The 16,097-nt window shown below is 46.7% G+C and overlaps 1 long non-coding RNA gene across 1 annotated transcript; it reads right to left on the bottom strand.

Annotated features, from left to right (window-relative positions):
• Nucleotides 1-2,971: 2,971 nt before the first annotated feature.
• LOC146189931 (uncharacterized) lies at nt 2,972-8,851 on the bottom strand. The gene is made up of 2 exons (XR_014707695.1): nt 8,478-8,851; nt 2,972-3,334 (listed from the first exon to the last, which is right to left on the bottom strand). It is a non-coding gene; the product is annotated as an uncharacterized LOC146189931 (long non-coding RNA).
• Nucleotides 8,852-16,097: the final 7,246 nt, after the last annotated feature.

A 16,097-nucleotide genomic window follows, 5' to 3' on the forward strand; every position in this document is an offset into this window, starting at 1 on the left:
CTTATTCAAAAGGCGCGACGCGCGGAAATGCTGAGTGAGTGCCAATTCTGTGCGTTCGCAATATTTTCCTTTCGTTCTTTTCTTCCAGTGATTTGGTGGAGTGGCTGGCATTGGAATCGACGCAGAGACTTGAAGTCGTAAGTCTGCTTCTTCGCAGCGCGCTGCGGGGATTGTGCGGTTGCTTCGCTCATTGCATTGAAAATCTGCGCATGAGTTATTTGCATGCGCTCGCGCCAACACACTAGCAATTTTGTAGCGGCGGAAAAGAAATAACCGTCTAAACCTAGCAACCAATAAGGCGGATTAACTTTGATGCTTGGAATGAGACAGTGACGTGACGAACAGTCTGTCCGTCACGTCACTAAGTTGTTTCACATAACTGGTGGAACTTATGGCACAAAAGCGACTTACTGAGCGCTGTGCTGTAACGTGCTGCGCAAAGAAGCAGTGAGATCTTTAGTGGTCCGTACAGCTAGACAAAGAAAAGGAAGGAAGCATTTAAGCGAGCGTGCAACTGCTCTGTACTTTGCCGAGGGCAGCTCCAAGCCGTTACTGGTTTAAAATCGCACGTCCACGTGGCTAGTCTGTTGTGCTGCTGTGTGCTTTGCTCGGTGGACAGCTAGACACTTATCCTCCTCCAGCTCGAAGCCGCGCTCCGACAGCAAAGCGCCCCCTTTCATCCTTCCCGCGCATTTGACTGCAGAGACACCTTGCAACCACCTTCTCAATCCCTGCACTACAATGAAGAAAAAAAAAAGAGACCAACACAACACGTAAAAATGACGTAAACCCTACGTCACGTTTGTGCCATGTGATTGCGCGCCCAAGACCTACAAATATCCTCCTTTGATGTATAGGCTACGTAGGCACGTGCATACGGCTTTGTTGACCTGGGGCTTTATATGTCCGGTGATAGCTTACGCTATCACGTCATACCCTTAAAAGCGGAGCTTATGTGTCCCCTGTATTTCCGGGCTACAAAAAAAACATAGAAACCTTCCATGACGAATCGAATTTTAGGTCCACAATTTGAGCGAAATTTTATTTCAGCCAGGCGATCATTCATATAAGGGAGGTGCATGAGTACACGTACATTCAATGGAGTGGCAGTTCATATAAGCGACGGTATTAACCTTGCTCGCTTTATAGTTGTTTGATGCTTGGGCTTTCATAATGAATTTTTGATGGCTTTGATTGCGTTGACTTCTGATTCCGCTTGCTTTTTCAGAAAAATTGGCTCTTTATCTGTAATAAACGTGAAGCAAAAGCCACAAAAGATGGACATGCGATAAATTACAGGCATCACATAATGACGCTTCCGGTTCCTCACCGGGAAGACGAAGGTTTCTATTTTATTGCCACGTCCACTTTTCTCCAAATCATTTTATTTCCCCCTAACCTTATAGTGCGTACGAATGAACGTGTCAAAAGTAGTGATGGAGCATGCTTTGTGTATCGTATCCGCACAAACAGTGCCTCTTTGAAAAACCTCATTCTCTAGAAAATCCAGAGTCGGCGCTGTCAGCGTTATATGCGAACAGGCACGTCACGCACCTGGCAGATGGTAGTTCGCAGATTACAGGGCACTTGTGGGTCAGTAGGGTATGTGCCGTCCCGAAAACACAAGGCAGGGCCAACTTGACAGGACACCACAGCCGGAGCAGCTCCTTTGAGGTGGGAAGCGAATCTGCCTAGTGCCTCAACTGTGAGGCAATACTGTTCCTCCTACAGGCCACGGATGCATTATTCTACGGATTGTTTACTGCGGGGTTTATATATACCTCAATTGTGTGATCGCGCAAAAAATGAGGCTGTCTTACGGTATGCTAATGTATGTATGTGAGATCATTAGGTGAAGAAGTCCAAGGATTAGTGATAAGCGAATGACTAAGTGCTTAAACGCGAGCGATAATCAGCAAGGGATGCTGACAGACAAGTGGCACAACCAATGTCGCGTCATCCTCTAAAAGCGGAGCTTAAGCGTCCCAAATTTATTAACTTTGCTTTCGAGACAGCCCAGTCATAAGACATCAGTCATGTGTAATCTTGACCATTCCTGTGACTCTTGCAATAAAAATATTGGCCCCTCAGGATTGAAATCTCGCCCGAGAAAATGTGGGGCCGGGTGGCGTAAAGAGTAATACCTAGCTTTACGTTCAGAGGTTACATTGTGCAGGATTTACAGTTGATACTTGATAGTGTTACCCTGCTATAAGTAATGCAAGTCTTGTCCAGGTCCCCACAGATTGTCTCTATGTCCGAACGTCCGTGACATAGCTGGATGAGAGAGTTCAGAAGAGCCAACAGGGTCGCGGGAGTTTCCTTACGATAGCCACGCAAGCGGCCGTTTTTCTAAGGGAAGCATCCGAATCCATAGAATCCACCTGCAGAGCCAGTTTTTTGCTTCCCTCACTCGGAAAATCTCCTCGCAGTCGCGGCTTTGTGATGGCGCGAACTGAACTAATTATTGCCATCCGATTGCACTACTGAAGATAGTTACACTGCGCTTGGCACTCGCTGCACTTCCCAAATTTCGTATGAACAGGGCGCAGACAGTCACAAACCTATGAAACATGGGCTGAAATTAATGTGCTTCATAGGGAGCGTGTACTATAGCCCTGTGATAAACAAGGGAACGCACTAACTCAGACGTCTCGTTGTAATCCATGTCTGGCCACAAGATCATGCTATACTGATGATTTATATATAAGGCTCTGAGCAGAACAGGGCCCGTTTTCGGAGTTTGAGTTGTTATTGAACGTTTCGCTATCCCACGTGACCTCGAGTCATCTGATTGGTGGAAACACCAGAACATGATGTTGCCACCTCTTCCGGTTTCGTAGTGGCAACACACGGTTTCGGCTTTTCAACCAATCAGATGACTCGAGGTCGAGGAACTAGCTACACTTTCGATAACAACGCAAACTCGGCATACGGGACCCAGTTACGTGCCAGAAGAATGAAATGAAACTTTTCCTCCGGCACGCCTTTTATTGTTTTCTGGAGACTGTTGCTTCCACTTTACGTGCAAAAACTGCCACGTTGGCTCAAGATTTTCACGTAACGGTGCATCATGGACGATTCTACTCTGGAAGCCCACCGGGGGGATGCCTTGGGGTAGGCAATGGAGCAAAGACTGGTTTTCGGCACCGCTGTGGGGTCACACAACGTCCCTTGAAATTCCTGTAATAGCCTGGCTTGCAGAAGCAGCGATTGACGCAGTCCGTATTGCAGATTCGTGGCGAATACACCCAACGAAACAAGATAGAACAGCTAAACTCGCCGCAGTTGCTGCTCTGGCAGTACATGAAGACTTCGTTTCTTCCCCGACAACCTGCAAAAAAGGCGTATTTATGCATTAGATTTAGGCCAGTTGCAAATTCATTCTTTACACATCATGCTGTTTCAATGCTGGGCCGCACGTCTGGATGGATAACGGATTATATGATTTTATTAGTGCTTAACCCTCAAATCATCATGAGAACAAGCAACATGGAGAAAGGAAAGAACTTAGGAGAGGCCCTGACGTCATTTTTTTTAAGCCAGCGCGGTCGCCCCGTGACCGGACGCTGCAACGTCTCTCCTCCTCCTTTACCCTCCGCATTCTCTTTCTCCGCGACGCTCACGTACCTAGGACCCTTAGCAACGCTGTTGCTAGTGGCCCGAGTTTTCATAGCAACAGCGTTGCCGTTGCTAATGGCCCGACTTGGCTAACCCTAAATTTTGACGTCACTTCCGCCACACTTTCTCCAATGCATTGGGAATGGCAAGGGCCTCTCAGAAGTTGTTTCCTTCCTGCATGACAAGCAACAAACTTTATTGTGCCTGACTAACTGGCCCATCATATCATGACGCAACAATCCACGTGACCTGCGCTGGTAATTCAAACAGTGATTTCACACTTACCATTTGTCTATCCAGGTTAAACAGCAGATAGAGCATAGCAAAATCACTTTCAATTTCGCTTGTAGAGCGTTTACACACAAAAACGTCATCAGGGAGGACTGGATTTAAACCTAGGAATTTCTCTTAGCAGGTCGATATGTAAAGTCGCAGTCATAGCCAGACTATTGCCCCGAAAGTTAAACTGCAACGCACTCTCGTGCTGCCCAGTGAACGTCGTCGTCTCCATCAATGTACATCAGCGCGCAAAGGTAAATTCTACTCGGTTCAAGTATAATAAACCCGAGCATTTGTACATATGATATCGGCATTCTCCAATAGATATAGACTTCAGTCTACACATGCAGTTAGGAGCCATGTGAACTCAGCGGCGTAGGTAATATGAAAAGGCTGTAGCAGCAGAGCGCTTCTTGCAATTAAAACTTTTTCCTGGAATCATTCGGTAGGAATGCCTTGTTTCCGAAAACAATGCTGCTTCTCTTTTTGCACTATTGATACAAACTCGCTGCTTCAGCAACTGATTCTAAGACGCCTAATGGCTAATGCAATTCAAGTTACTGTTTTCATCCTGTATACCGTTTTTCTGTTCATAGCGATTGCCACACTATATGAGTAAATGCCCCACATATAGCAAAGCGTAGGTTGCTCTCTCGTAGCAACACTTGAAGAGAAGTCGGTAAAAAAGATTTAAGAAACTTTTTCGCCAAATTTGAGAAAAGCAAAGTTCTTTCGCGGCGACTAAAAAATCAGAGAATGCCGAAATATTGCTGTAACCTGTGAAAAATGAGCAATGCATGGACATTGTACTTTGAAGTGGCGTTCACATCTCCTCAGAGATGATAATGCGTGGCGTTTTCTGGCTCAGTATGATGACAACATGACCTGGTGAAGAATGATTTAATGGCTGACCTAGCGCGAGGGCTCCTCTCGCGCCACTGCCAATCTTCTTCGACACACACACACACACACACATGTTAGTGTGTTAGTGAATAGGTTAGCTCGCCTTCTCTTACTGCCGTCCAAGAAGAGGGGGTAGAAGAGAAGTAGGGCTGGCTTTCGCCACTACTTTCTTAAGCAAAACTGAGTTCAATCTTGTAATTTAATGTTTTATACAGATTCCATACTGCTGCTGCATATTCATATCGGGGCCTAACACGCCTAGCATAAGCCTTGTACGCTATGAGTCTGGTACTAACGAGGGCATTTTTTAAGTTTTCTTTTGTCATTGATATGGGAGATTTCAAAGTTATGGCAGGTCCAAGTATCTTGTTAGATGAGTTATTTCGGGATACTTATAGCTCTCAGCCTTTAAAATACCAAGCTTTTGTAATATATAAGTATGTAGTCATAACACTATTTTTCTATGATTCCTAACAATACTGGTTTTTCTTTGTGAATATTCATAACACATCCCTTTCACCAGTCTGTGATTGCTACTACAGTCTTCTATATCGACAGATAATCACTATAACTCCCTTTTAAATTGAACATAGTATGTTCGTAGGCGAATTGCTTCTTAGGTACATCGTTGTCAATAACATTTACTAGGTATTTCACCTTGATTAAACATAACACGGGCCTCAAAAGAATCCCTAAGTCACATCCATCTAGGACGTCTGAAGAGCGATCACGGATCGGTACGAATTGCTACCTGTCTGTAAAATAGGCGATGATCCACTTAATTACAAAAGAACGAAGCCCTAGTTCTCCCAGTTCAAACAATAATTTTCCGTAAGGCGCCTAGCCAATGGTCTTACTGAAGTCAAAACCTACACCCCGTGGCACATAGGCACTTGTAAAATCTTGGAACTTCAAGTTCTTTGCGCCAAAGGCGGTTTACGCACCGCTACATGGCAGAGCCTCGAGACCTTTAAAAACAGGCCCTTAACACAAAAGGCGGTCCCAAACATGAGTGCCAGCTACCGAGCTTATGAATCAAAACTTTTGATGAAAAAATAATTATATTTATTATAATTTCTTCTGTTTATGTGTTCATTTCTCATCACAATGAATTTTAAAAAGCTGCTCTGCAGAGAAGGCTTCGAATGTTTCCAGCAGCCACACTGCCATACGTATGCAATGATTTGCTCCTTGTGCGGTGTTCTTTGCTGCATTTTGTGGCAAGCATTTTTGGTTTAGCAGTGATTGCTTGCTAACTTACTAGTAATTTCCTATTGCCGCGGTTTATCTTTAGTGTTTTAAAAATTTAGGTTTCCGGAATCATCATCATCATCGTAATGAATCCCCTTAGCACTGTAGCTGTATCGCTGCTCCGTTTTTGGTTCTGCTCTTTTAGAGGAACAAACTTCTTTTGCAGCAAATACCTTAAAAAATTGCTGCCCTGTGACAGGGATATAATACGTCCGTTTATTCAGAAACATCCAGTACTGTAAGGTCGCGATGGTTCCTTTACAAATGTTTTAGGCGGTCCTGCTGGAGAAAGTCGCGCTAATAGAAAGTTATATCTAAAGCTTTCCGAAGAAAGCGCTGCCGATTACGCACTCCCGATTGCGGCGGCGCGCCACCTCACCCCCGTCGACACGGCCGCCAGGCCATCTGGCGACATGCAATAGAAGCTGCTAACACCTTTTGGAACAGAGAACAACGTACAGCGTCAGTTTCTGCATCCCACGGCATAGACCGGGTCCTCCTCTCATCGTCTCCTTGACAAAACAGAGCATTTGGGCCACGGCTTCGCGAAAATTCGACGACTGTCTAGCGCGGCGGATGACATGAGCCAGCTGCCGTTTGAGCTCGTCCCATATATCCCTACTGAAAAACCAAAAGTCTACGGGGCAATCACCTCATAAACTCTCATCTAATCGCATAGACTTTTATACGGTGCGCATCATTATCATAAAATATCTTACATAAGTTATGATAATGTACAAGAAACTATGAGAGATTATGCAATTCTATATGACTTGTATGTGATTTCTTATGTGAATTGAGGAAGATTGTGCGAGAAAATGTGAGGTTATTGCCTCATACAATTTTTTCATAGCGTCCCACTCCGTCCTGTAAAATTTAGATACAGTTATTTGAGAGCACACTGTGCGGCGGATACTGGTTCTGGACGAAGCTCTCACAGCGGTACCAGGCAGACCCTGGCTTTAGAGGAATTCGTGAGAGAACAGTGAGCTCCAGTGTTATGTACGGCGCCAGCTCTTGGAGGTCCGCTTGCATTTCAATCAGCGCGTGTTGTAGAACAGTATTAGCTTCTCTTTCTTGTAAATACTTTTGTGTAATAATTTATTACAAGTGTTTCTAAAGTTGTTTCGTCTGCTGCCTCGACTTTGCCTCCTTCGTCTCTCTGAGAATTACACGTCACCCTCCAAATCGTCGGGCATTTCGAAGAGCTAAGGTGCAGAATAGAAGAACAGAACAAAACTTCCTTTACTACTACACTTGAAAATTCCTGCACTGCGGACAGAATTTGAGAAACAATAGACATCCCTTTCCTAAACCCATGCTGGTAACCTGACAAAATCTTGCGGTCTTCTAAGGACTGCTAATACAGCCTTTCTGTAAAGTTTCAAGCTTACATTTAAAAAGCTCCTGAAGAGTACAATTTCGCGCCCTTTATATTTCTAAGTGCAACCCGTAAGTGCACCGAGTTAAAAACTCAATAGAGAAGAAATCCCAGAAGTCTATGGTACGTGCTACTCTTGTGCAACAACAGATTCATTTGTATTTAGAGGCATATAATGCAGAATATAATTCCTTTAACAACTGAAAGAGCATTTAGCACTTCCTACATTTTTGTATATTCTCGATTAAGAAACAGACATAATGCAGCGGACGATGCTAAAATTTAAGAAATTTCTACTAATAATTTGGAAGGTTCCTGGTATTCTTCTTGATAAAACTGCAAACCATGTAAGAGGTACCCCGGAGAGAGGAGTTCTGATACTCAGAATTATCTCTCTCCTAACCAGCTGCGGCGTAAAACATTTTTATGGTAGTGGAAGAAACGCTCTTCACCAGGAGAAATCTTTTTCGACTTAGACGTTCAAGTTGGCAACGTCCGTAGAAAGGGCGCTGATTTGGACGGCACGTTTTTTTTTTATATATATATAATTAGTTGTTTTGTTTGTTTGCTCAAAAACCCAAGAAAATATACTTCGATACGCCAGAAAACTGCACATGAAACGAAATAGTTCTCGAGTATTTTTCTTACCGCAATAATGATTCTATCAACCTCCAACGGCGCACAACGTTACGGTGCCCATATATGTCTATGAAATTAATCCAATTTTGTTTCCCAGCTGAGCCTTCGAATACACAATTCTGAAGAGAACGTTAAAAAAACGCTATGATTCGGACTACGATTACCAAATTTCGAACTTCGCGCAGCTTGGACGCAGATATCAGAAACTATTCTCCTCAGAAAAGCCACAGTCGCCTTTGATTGCTGTCAGCATTGCCTACCCGCTCTTCTTTTTTTATGATAATGACAATAGTAATGCATTGATCTGTGATCTGCATAGCCAAGATTTTACTGCTCGAAAGTTACCGCGTCGTTAAACGAAGTTGTAAAAGAGAAGCTCGGAGATAACAATTCCTGTACGTACGTGGACGCGTCGGACGCCAGTATGGATTTACGTAACCGGAAACACCGTACGGTGCCGCGAGTGCTTGAGAACTGGCTTGTGCACTCGCCAGTAGCACAACAGCACAGAGTGCCAAGACCACCAAGATGCACGCAATCGTCACCTTCGTCATCTTGATTTACCTTCGCGGTGCTTAGTGAGCAGGTCTGTCTCCTGCAAAGTATATATTTCAGTTCCTACAATGCGTATTGTTTAAACGCCCATAACAACAGCGCGACAGACGGGACGTAGAAGAAAGGACGACAACACCGTAACTCGCCCAACAACTGGTATTGATATTGTTAAAACGCAGCGGCTCTTTTTCGGGTCTTTCAGACTGTTTGGTCAATGCAATTTGTCAGAGTTTTGGATTGGACGAATGTGGCCTTCAACTAAGTATATATAACGTACAGCTTTTCTATTGTAATATTTTTCAAATATACAAGTGGAATTACCTACAAACGGCACCCATATTTGACAGAATAATGTAACGGAGTGCACCATCAAGACAGTTGTTTTCCTCTTTGGTATCACTGGATAGCTTGATTGTATGAAATTGGGCCATTCTATGATGAAACGCTTCCGTGCACCTGCGGATGAGCAGCAATAAAGAGCGATTTCTCACTCGAAACGCAGCATTCTACCTCTACCACACCTCATGCCCACAATATTGTCTATCGCATTTATGTTTAGCATTTAAGTGTTTTTGGCCGCGTAGCTGCGCTCCCATTGAACTGCATCGATTCAAATGCAGGATTGTACAAAACAGAAGTATTCCGGTTAAAACCATTCACAAATAAAGAAAAAAGCTGAAAATAGTTAGAAATATCTGTCGGACACTTTTCTCTATGCTTTTATTGTCCTCATACTTTCGTCATAACTTGTGTTTAACTCACACTAGTCACTACTGCGAAAGATCCATTTTCCTCGGCTTGCTGTCATGCCACAATGCGAAGGCGCTAAGTCGGCTACTTAGACTTTGCTTGTGCGGCATGCGTGCGCGGGGCATTCTGTAATGGCGTAAATTGTCCAGCAGCCTGTGAAATGCTTGGCTGGGATCCTGGTGGAGCTTTTATAATGCTTCTTAATAATGAAGAAACTGAGGAGTTTGCATTCATGCTGGTGATTGTAAAGCACTGTGTTACGGCGTACACATGTCTAGTGTGCGAGCGTTTCGGAGCATAGTTCAACACGAGTTTTCTTTCAAATGCTTGACATGTATACTGGCCCGCACAGAAACCACTTGTGAAGGGCCCCGTGATGCCATTTAGACTTGCCAAAACAACGACAATGGGCTAGTTTTTGCAGTGCAGTACTGAACGCTTTTATGCTTTTTACTGAGGGGTGAAACATCCCAGCGTCCACTTACGGATTGATAAAACTGGGGTTTTTATCTCGACCGAATAGCGTTTAAGGGTGAACCCAAAATGTGTACACCCCTCTTCCAAGAGTTTGCAGCCCAAAGAGTTTGCGTTTGACTCACTCGAAATTATTCCACTTTTTATATATTGATAATATCCTTCTTTTTCTGCCCTATCCGATGGCTAGGACTTAACGAAAGCTAAAGGAGCCCCACTATACTGCTCAGAAGCAAGCCCACTGGGCTCTAAACGTTTGATGAAGTGCAGAAATCGGAGGCAAATATTATAAACGTCATGCTGCTCCTTCCCCAGTATACCTTAAACACCTTCAATGATTTTGTTTTTTGTTTTTTTAATCAGCCTAACCATTTTTGTAAATGACGGCTGCGGTTGTCATTTACGTGCTATAGCTACCAGACAGATACCTGCGCACTGAAACAACGACCCGTCTGACTTATGCAGACCCTTCCACATGTTAGTGGGATTTACATACTACGTCGACGACGCAGGAAACAAAAGACACACCATGCCTCTTATCGCACTCGGGTTCCTTCTTTTGCCCAATCTTTGAGCCCGACATTACGATATAATGCTTGTATAAGTCATGCCGTGGGAAAGGCAGCTGGGTGCGTCCTGTTAGTGCGACAGAATTTGAGAGAAGTGGTTCAATGTGTTACTGTGAGTGCTGATGGTCAATTTTATTGTATTTCTCTGTGTACTGAAAATATAAGAGTGGCGAATTGTCTGTATTTGCACACTTTTTAAACCCGTCGAAAGAAAAGCATTTTTTTTAATAAAATCGAAATATTTTCGACACCTAATGGCTGATTATCTTCCTATGAGATTTTAATTGCATATTATTTGCAAGGGACAAATAAAGCGAAGCACTCTTTAGGGGTGTAAGTAAATGGTACGTTTAATGCTTCGGCGTGGATGATGTATGTGAGTTTGTAACTGGGTCTAAAACTGTTCGATACATTCATTTCCAAAAGAGTAGTCATGCCTGTTTAGACCGAATTTGTTTCATTGAACTATTGCGTCATTGTTGTCCATATGACGTGACTTTCGTGTCCTTTATTATCTCTGTTTACTTTTAGTGGCGCTTGGGTAGACAAAACAGAAACAAAAATTCATTTTAGTTGAGACCGTTGGACACTGAACTAACAGCTGTTGTGCGATAAAGTTATACAGACTTTGTTAACGTTGCTTAGAAGAGACAGAATTGCATACCGAAACAAAATTCGCAGCCATTTGGGACTTCACCACGAGAACTATGCCGAACCTCTTCGTTTTGCATTCATTTCGCTTATTTCGCAAGCACTACAGGCTTGTCAATTTTTCAAAACTTAGCCGGTTCACATACAATACATCTAATTATAAAACGTTCAAATTGACCACTTTTTTTCAATGCATTGACCAAGTCAGGTGCACATGGCTGAGTTTTCTAAAGTTGTGGCGAGGCTTGTCAAGCGGTCGTAATGACTGCTTTTATCTTGCCGCCCTCAGTTTTTTAAAGAAAACTGAAATAAACTGATTGATTGATTGATTGATTGATTGATTGATTGATTGATTGATTGATTGATTGATTGATTGATTGATCAATTATCTGTAGAAGAAATCCCCAAATACTCTCGCATAGGTCTGTTATGAAGATCAACATCGCAAACAGCCATTCATCGTTTCCACACGCTATGCAAACTTAATAACATTATCATTCATACCGAACGCCGTAATCAAAATCTACCACTGAGAACCGAATTCTATATAGAGGTTCAGGGAAAATATTTGTAAAAGTTCGCTTTAGACATGCCTAAAGGAAAACCCCATCCGAACAATATATAAACTCATGTTCAACAGTCCTGTTTTAAACAAAATACCCCTCACACCACAAGGCACAAAGATGTCTTTTTTGGCATCCATATATTCCCACGTGCTTGAAGATATATATAGTGGCTGCACAGCAACCATTGTTCTGCATAAAGAAAGTAACAAAATTCCTATAAAGAAAGGTGTTAGACAAGGAGACACGATCTCCCCAGTACTATTCACAGCTTGCTTAGAGGAAGTATTCAGAGACTTGGAATGGGAGCAGTTAGGAATAGGGGTAGATGGAGAATACCTCAGTAATTTGTTATTTGCTGATGACACTGCCTTGCTAAGTACCTCGGGGGATGAACTGCAAATAATGATTGATGACCTAGACAGGAAAAGTAGAAAGGTAGGCTTAAAAATCAATATGCAGAGGACTAAGGCAATGTTCAACACCCTCGGGACGGAACAGCAGTTTACGTTAGGTAGCGAAGCACTGGAAGTAGGCGAATATGTCTACTTAGGACAGGTAACCGCAGATCCGGACCATGAAAAGGAAATAACAAGAAGAATAAGATTGGGATGGAACGCATTTGGTAAGCACTCGCAGATTATGACTAGCAGCTTACTGGTATCGCTCAAGAGGAAAGTACAACAGTATACAACAATTGAATCTTACCTGTACTCACCTATGGTGCTGAAACGTGGAGGCTAACCAAGAGGGTTCTACTTAAGTTGAGGAAAACTCAGAGGGCTATGGAACGAAAAATGGTGGGGGTAACATTAAGAGATAGGAAGCATGCAGAGTGGGTCAGAGAAATAACTCAAGTTACTGACATTCTAGTAGACATTAAGAAGAAGAAATGGGCATGGGCAGGACATGTATTGCGAAGAGAGGATAACCGATGGTCGCTTTGGGTAACAAACTGGATTCCAAGGGAAGGAAAGCGTAGCAGGGGGCGGCAGAAAGTTAGGTGGGCGGATGAGGTTAAGACGCAGGGGTCAAGTGAATGCAGCTAGCACAGAACCGGGTTAATTGGAGAAATATGGGAGAGGCCTTCGGCCTGCAGTGGGTATAGTCAGGCTGCTGCTGCTGCTGCTGCTGCTGCTGCTGCTGCTGCTGCTGCTGCTGCTGCTGCTGCTGCTGCTGCTGCTGCTGCTGCTGCTGCTGCTGCTGCTGCTGCTGCTGCTGCTGCTGCTGCTGCTGCTGCTGCTGCTGCTGCTGCTGCTGCTGCTGCTGCTGCTGCAGCTGCTGCTGCTGCTGCTGCTGCTGCTGCTGCTGCTGCTGCTGCTGCTGCTGCTGCTGCTGCTGCTGCTGCTGCTGCTGCTGCTGCTGCTGCTGCTGCTGCTGCTGCTGCTGCTGCTGCTGCTGCTGCTGCTGCTGCTGCTGCTGCTGCTGCTGCTGCTGCTGCTGCTGCTGCTGCTGCTGCTGCTGCTGCTGCTGCTGCTGCTGCTGCTGCTGCTGCTGCTGCTGCTGCTGCTGCTGCTGCTGCTGCTGCTGCTGCTGCTGCTGCTGCTGCTGCTGCTGCTGCTGCTGCTGCTGCTGCTGCTGCTGCTGCTGCTGCTGCTGCTGCTGCTGCTGCTGCTGCTGCTGCTGCTGCTGCTGCTGCTGCTGCTGCTGCTGCTGCTGCTGCTGCTGCTGCTGCTGCTGCTGCTGCTGCTGCTGCTGCTGCTGCTGCTGCTGCTGCTGCTGCTGCTGCTGCTGCTGCTGCTGCTGCTGCTGCTGCTGCTGCTGCTGCTGCTGCTGCTGCTGCTGCTGCTGCTGCTGCTGCTGCTGCTGCTGCTGCTGCTGCTGCTGCTGCTGCTGCTGCTGCTGCTGCTGCTGCTGCTGCTGCTGCTGCTGCTGCTGCTGCTGCTGCTGCTGCTGCTGCTGCTGCTGCTGCTGCTGCTGCTGCTGCTGCTGCTGCTGCTGCTGCTGCTGCTGCTGCTGCTGCTGCTGCTGCTGCTGCTGCTGCTGCTGCTGCTGCTGCTGCTGCTGCTGCTGCTGCTGCTGCTGCTGCTGCTGCTGCTGCTGCTGCTGCTGCTGCTGCTGCTGCTGCTGCTGCTGCTGCTGCTGCTGCTGCTGCTGCTGCTGCTGCTGCTGCTGCTGCTGCTGCTGCTGCTGCTGCTGCTGCTGCTGCTGCTGCTGCTGCTGCTGCTGCTGCTGCTGCTGCTGCTGCTGCTGCTGCTGCTGCTGCTGCTGCTGCTGCTGCTGCTGCTGCTGCTGCTGCTGCTGCTGCTGCTGCTGCTGCTGCTGCTGCTGCTGCTGCTGCTGCTGCTGCTGCTGCTGCTGCTGCTGCTGCTGCTGCTGCTGCTGCTGCTGCTGCTGCTGCTGCTGCTGCTGCTGCTGCTGCTGCTGCTGCTGCTGCTGCTGCTGCTGCTGCTGCTGCTGCTGCTGCTGCTGCTGCTGCTGCTGCTGCTGCTGCTGCTGCTGCTGCTGCTGCTGCTGCTGCTGCTGCTGCTGCTGCTGCTGCTGCTGCTGCTGCTGCTGCTGCTGCTGCTGCTGCTGCTGCTGCTGCTGCTGCTGCTGCTGCTGCTGCTGCTGCTGCTGCTGCTGCTGCTGCTGCTGCTGCTGCTGCTGCTGCTGCTGCTGCTGCTGCTGCTGCTGCTGCTGCTGCTGCTGCTGCTGCTGCTGCTGCTGCTGCTGCTGCTGCTGCTGCTGCTGCTGCTGCTGCTGCTGCTGCTGCTGCTGCTGCTGCTGCTGCTGCTGCTGCTGCTGCTGCTGCTGCTGCTGCTGCTGCTGCTGCTGCTGCTGCTGCTGCTGCTGCTGCTGCTGCTGCTGCTGCTGCTGCTGCTGCTGCTGCTGCTGCTGCTGCTGCTGCTGCTGCTGCTGCTGCTGCTGCTGCTGCTGCTGCTGCTGCTGCTGCTGCTGCTGCTGCTGCTGCTGCTGCTGCTGCTGCTGCTGCTGCTGCTGCTGCTGCTGCTGCTGCTGCTGCTGCTGCTGCTGCTGCTGCTGCTGCTGCTGCTGCTGCTGCTGCTGCTGCTGCTGCTGCTGCTGCTGCTGCTGCTGCTGCTGCTGCTGCTGCTGCTGCTGCTGCTGCTGCTGCTGCTGCTGCTGCTGCTGCTGCTGCTGCTGCTGCTGCTGCTGCTGCTGCTGCTGCTGCTGCTGCTGCTGCTGCTGCTGCTGCTGCTGCTGCTGCTGCTGCTGCTGCTGCTGCTGCTGCTGCTGCTGCTGCTGCTGCTGCTGCTGCTGCTGCTGCTGCTGCTGCTGCTGCTGCTGCTGCTGCTGCTGCTGCTGCTGCTGCTGCTGCTGCTGCTGCTGCTGCTGCTGCTGCTGCTGCTGCTGCTGCTGCTGCTGCTGCTGCTGCTGCTGCTGCTGCTGCTGCTGCTGCTGCTGCTGCTGCTGCTGCTGCTGCTGCTGCTGCTGCTGCTGCTGCTGCTGCTGCTGCTGCTGCTGCTGCTGCTGCTGCTGCTGCTGATGATGATGATGATGATGATGATGATGATGATGATGATGGTGGTGGTGGTGGTGGTGGTGGTGGTGATGATGATGATGATGATGATGATGATGATGATGATGGTGATGATGATGATGATGATGATTTTCTCACGGAAAACCCCTATATTCGATTTAAAGATGAGCAGTTCCCCAGTATGCCATACAGGCTTTTTCTAACGCGTATGAATATATTTCCCCGGCCCAGAAGTTATAATGACCAGTACATAGGAACAGGCGACGCTATTTCAACACGATCTTTGTAAGGCATTTTCCGGTGACATCGGTAAATATATCATACAAAAGATACACAGGACTTTTAAAGTATTTAGCTGGGCTCTAATAATGAGGAAACAAGTCAAACAAACCTTTTTCGCCACATAAGCGAAGGTGGATTGTCTTTGTCGCGCTTATTTTTGCGTCAGGTTGTTAGCCGTTCCTTATTACGTGATGTAAAGGATACCTTTCTACGTACTCTTTTTCAATTACGCTTGACAAGAGCTTTGCCAATGTTCGTTGCGTGAACTGCTTGTCATGTCGCTGGTGGATCGCGTGGTTACTTTTGTGAAATTTTTCAATCCAAGCCGAACCTAGATCTGCTTTGAGACGTCGCGATATGGTTTTAGGTGGTGTGTTGTCTTTCGTGCAATGTGGGGGAAACTCGAGAAGGCAGTAGGGGGGAATAGGAGTTCACCGCTTAACTGTAGAATCTCCAGCTTGCTGCGTGTAAACGCTGATATTTTGAATCATGTCATGCAGTGCAGTAGCAACAAAACATTTGGCAGATTACACAGGGCCGGCCACGGAAGCACGTGGACGCTATAGGTTCTGCTATAAAGACAACCTGTGCTCACTTCACGCACATCATTCTAGAAAGAGAACGGCTTTTGTTTTACTGACATTGAGTTTTAGACTGTTTTGACACGCCCAGTGTTCAATTTTTTACAAGGTTATGTTAGCCCGACTGGATAGCTCTATGCCTGAGTGACCAGAGGAAAACAGACTTGTATCATCAGC

The sequence above is a fragment of the Amblyomma maculatum genome, chromosome 5 (genome assembly GCF_055883805.1).
Source record: "Amblyomma maculatum isolate TAMU_Amacu chromosome 5, ASM5588380v1, whole genome shotgun sequence".
NCBI classification, from domain to species: domain Eukaryota; kingdom Metazoa; phylum Arthropoda; class Arachnida; order Ixodida; family Ixodidae; genus Amblyomma; species Amblyomma maculatum.